The sequence below is a fragment of the Abrus precatorius genome, unplaced genomic scaffold, assembly GCF_003935025.1.
Source record: "Abrus precatorius isolate BTA unplaced genomic scaffold, Abrus_2018 Scaffold8, whole genome shotgun sequence".
In the NCBI taxonomy this organism is placed as follows: Eukaryota; Viridiplantae; Streptophyta; class Magnoliopsida; order Fabales; family Fabaceae; genus Abrus; species Abrus precatorius.
Window position 1 is genome coordinate 20,216,406 of NW_020874428.1, and position 5,201 is coordinate 20,221,606.

Genomic DNA, 5,201 nt, shown 5'->3' on the forward strand with positions numbered 1-5,201 from the left:
TTAAGAAAGTTTCAAAAAAAAATCCTTTAAACATTTACACTTACAAATTATATATAAAGATAAATTAAATACTATAATTTTTAATAAAAAATTATAATTTATTATTTTGTACCCTTAAGCTACATTACAAAATACCTACCAAAAGTAATGACAAAAAGGTCAAGTCAAACCTCGTCAAATTAATAACAAGAGATAATATTAAATGCAATTATAATGAATTATTTTATCTTTTATTTACTTCTTGTTTTTTATACATATATCTCAAAAATATATCTTTAAAATAATATATATATATATATATATATATATATATATATAAAAGCATCGCGTTTAAATGTTTTTAAAATATTTTTCACTATTAAATATGAGTTAAAATGCCAAAAAATTACAAGTTACATATACATAACAAGTAATTTTAGAAAGAAAAACGATATTTGTATAATAATTTTTTATATAATTTAGAGAGATAAAAAAAAGAAGTTAGAAGAATAATATAATAAAAAAATATTATTATAAAATTTGGTTGTTGATTACATTAATTTGGCAGTCTTTTTATTTAAATGATATATTTTTAAAATAAATTTTTTATTTTATACATTTTTTTGCCATGTCAACAATAATATTGCTTATGCATAGATAATATAAATTTTTAATAAACTATGTCTGAGGATTGGTGATACTAGTAAAAAATTGATACATATTATAACTAGATATGTATAGGAAGAAATGAAGTGATATTACATGTATTAGATGAGGTGGGACAATAATAATATAATATTTTATCTCATATGTTCATCCTCTTTTAAAGGGACCAAATTCATCTTAGTAGACAGATATGTCAATCCAGAAACAAGGAACCTATCCAGGTTATTCTTCCCTAATTAAAAGTGCTCTATGCTAACATCCAAAATCTTTATATCTGGATGCTTTTTTATTTTTCTAATTGCAAATTATAGCCACTTATTATGAGCAATATTAAATCATATCATAATAAAAAATATATTATTTAAATAAAAAAGTCTAATTTAGCTCACACCCACTTGGCCTCCCATGTATGCTCATTGCCTTCATTTGGCTCCATAGGATTCCTTTAGGCCTCAGTCTCATATATCAAGGTCATTCTTCAGCATTCTTCGCTTTCCCTCTCTGCTTCTGTGGTACATAATAGTTGAACTTTTCTGGTATCTAGTATATTTGAATTGTTTCTAAGCTAAATGCCCATATCAAGTTAATTGACCCAAAAAAGTAATGAATGTACACAAGTTAAATCAATCAGTCACGGGTACTTGTTCTTTATTTTTGGTGGATTCTTCAAAAGATGAAAATTTGTACTTCAATATCAAGCCAACACCCAACAATGCTTTCGTGTTCCATTGCATTAGCTAATAATGCACAGGGTGTATATAAATAGTACTAGTAGTTGATGCATATAGTTAGCACCCAATGCCAAAGTAGTCACCCTGGCCAAATTTTTCCCAACAATGATAGGTGACATTATTTTATGGAGGAGTAATACCATATTTCTTTAAGGAATCATCATGAATAGAATACTGTGATCCTCTATCAATTTTTAAGATTTTTAGAACGTAATTACTCCACCTTATTAAACTTTTAAACTTATTACAAGTATTAGGTTTATTTTTTAGAAAATAATCTTGCGTTTTCTTATTGAAATCATTAATAAAAATAATAAAATATTTATTCTATCTCTATTTAATATATAAAACTTCTATATAACATAAATCATAATACAAAAATTTAAGTAGTTTTATAGCTTTACAATTCTTTAAGATTAAAAAAAAGAATCTTGATGTAAACACAGTTCATACAAATGATTAGGAACTTGAATAATAGGCATTATAAAAATATTGATGCTTTTAAAGTTAAAATGTCTAAGCTGCATGTTTCAAAGTCAATTATTAACAATGATTGCAACTTTGCAACTTAATTCAGTGTTATACTTGATGTTCATTGAAAATAGATGATTCTTTAATATGTTTGTCTTTGCTATCATACTCATCTTAGCATTATTTATGGTATAACATTTTTTATTGAATTTTAAATCATATCATTTTTTAACAAGTTGGCCAACACTTAAGAGATTTAATAAATACTAGGTGCATAAAATACATAAAAAAATGTAATTTAAATATCTATCTTTCAATATGATAGCAATCTTTCTTTTAACTAAGACTTCAAGTTTTGAATTGTTATCAAAATTTAGAATGTTAGTGAAAAGTTTCATGTACTTAATAGTAATAAGATCTTACATAGTTTATAAAGTAAGGATCATAAGCAGATTTACGAAATCACCAAACAATTCCATTAGCAAGCTGCAAGTAAAATCTTAAAGTATGTTAAAGGTATAATTGATAAAGATAATTCAAGTTCTAGTAAGCTAGAGTTGATTGGATACAAAGATAGTGATTGAGCTTTTGAAATTGAAATTTGAAAAAGCACTTTGGGTTATGTTTTTTATCTTGGCTTAGATGTATTTTTTTGATCCTCCAAAAAATAAGTAGTTGTTCTTTCAATAATGGAAGCAAAATAAATTATAATGACAAATTGTGCTGCTTTAATAGTTGGATTATGAAGAATATTGAGTGAGTTGCAACAACAACAAAATATTTCATCAAAAATATTTTATGATAACAAATTGATAATTATTTTGAGAAATAATCTAATTTTTTATAGATACAACAAACATATTGATATCAAGCATTACTATATTTGTGACTTGATAAGAGACAAAGAAATTATGATGAAATATTATACTTTAAAAAATAAAATAATAAGTAATTTTACAAAGCTACTAAAAGTGAAATTATTCTTAAGTTTGAAGAATATGCTCAGAATGGCAAATTTAAGGAAATGTAGCTTATTATTGAGTAAAAGAAAGAGAAAATAGAAAGTGGTGTTTGTAGTACTCTAGTAAAGATAAAGACAAAGTTAAGGATAGGAAAGATTAAAAACAAAAATGAAAATAAGTTGCATATTAGAAGATCAATCAACTTTTTTATTCAAAAGTACAACCATCTTTTTAAAAAAGATAATTTTTTTAGGTTAACATATTTATAGGATGGTGAAATTATCAATATGTAATATTTTTACTTAAGAAAAATTAAATATTTCTTACTTAACTTAATCGTTTATTTTTTATAGTATTATATAATATAAAATATTTAAATGAAATTAAATCATATCAATTATGAGAAGGCACAAAACTAAAGTATCAATCAATTCGATCAAAAATTTGGATTTGTTATAATTTATTTTTATTTATTAAATAAATAGTTAGTATAATAATAATAATTTAAAAAAATTTATGATTATTTTAAAGATAACATTTAATTAAAACAATATTTTAAAATAAATTAATAATATGCATAATATTAGAAAATACAGTTCAAAGGCTTAGAATTAAAATTTATTAATTATATGATTTGATATGGATGTGAACAACTTTTATATTCAGACAAAAATATCTACAAATTACTTGTAAAAAAATTGAAAATATCGATATTTTAGTCTTTATTGTTAGCTTCACTTATTATTAATCGATTTACTTGGTATTAATTATTAATATTGATTTAAAAAAATTAGATTAAAAAAGTTTTATTGAAATTATACTCATGAACACATGAAAAAGAGTATTAAATATATCTTATCGAATATTTTTATTTATTTTGAAAAGTAAACATTTAATAATTTGTGTTTTTTATATATTAAATATTTTATTTTTTAATAAAGAACTTTCTAATATTTCCTAACATATATCATATACGCACAATAGAAAATTATTAATTATTTTTGTTTATTTTAATTTTATTAGTGTAAAAATTGTATATTATAAATTAATTAGAATACAATATTAATATATTTTTATATTATTTATTATAATATTCAACAATTATCATTAATATGAAAATTTAATGATTCATCGTAATAAACTTTAAACAAATTACTCTAATTCCTCTTCTATTTTGCACATTTTACAAAAGTGCTTCTACTTTGTAGTAAATTATACAAAATCTCCTTTGTTTTTACAGTTAATTATTCCAACATCCCTTCTATTTTGCGCTTCCTTATTTTTAAAATCTATACAAAATTATATTTTTTTTATGGATTAAATTACTCCAACATATCTTCTATTTTACAAAAAAAAAAAAAGTTCTCTATTTTTAAAATTTTTACAATTAAATACGTATTAATATAATAAAATTTAAAATCATTAAATACTTAAGAAATATTTACATGCTACCAAATAATTTTATAAGTATTCAATAATGGTTTTTAAGAATAATCCACCTTGATAATAAGTATTTTAAATTTATTTATTTTGAAGAAATTAAATTGATTAATTACTCTAAAATTTTCTTATAACATGGATTTAATTGTAAAATATTTTTACATAACTTTCAATAATGATTTGATGCACACTTCATACTATATCAACTAATAAATTAAAATGCAAAAAATTATTTTGAACTAACATATGTAACTTATTAATTTTTAAACAATATTTATTTATTTTATATATGATTCATAAATTACACATATTTAATCTCATTACATATTCCATTTGTTTCTGTCATTTATAATAATAATGAAATGATGATCACTTTGAAACAACTATTCTTAAATATTTGTCGTTTATAATAATAAAAGACGTTGTTGTTTATTGTTCAAATATTGTCTTTCTTTGTTTACATGAGTGAAGTATTTTTATTCTTCTTTCCGGTAACGGTTGGTATTCAGATATTAATTAAGGCTATGGATTCTTTATTATTATAACAGAAACTGAATCGTCCAAGTAAATTACGATCTGGAAATTGTGTGTGTAGGAACAACAATAGATTCAGTAGGAATCTCATCACAGTCGAAACTATAAAACAACTTGTAAGAGATTTTGGTCCCAACATTAGATTAGGATTTCATGCAGTAATTGTGTCTTGTAATTAATACATTTTTGCACTTTCTCTTGAGCCGAAAAACTTTTACTTAAACAAAAATATAAAAAATACATTGTGAGGATCTTCATAAGTCATTTCAAATATTGGCTTTAATTTGCAACTACCTGGAAATTGATCCTCTTCATAGTAAAGTATGTCCTACTCTCACTATGTTCTTGTCGAGTTCTAGGCTCCTATGCCATCGTGTTCTGACATGCGTGAGCAAATTTATCAATAGCATTGATTTGC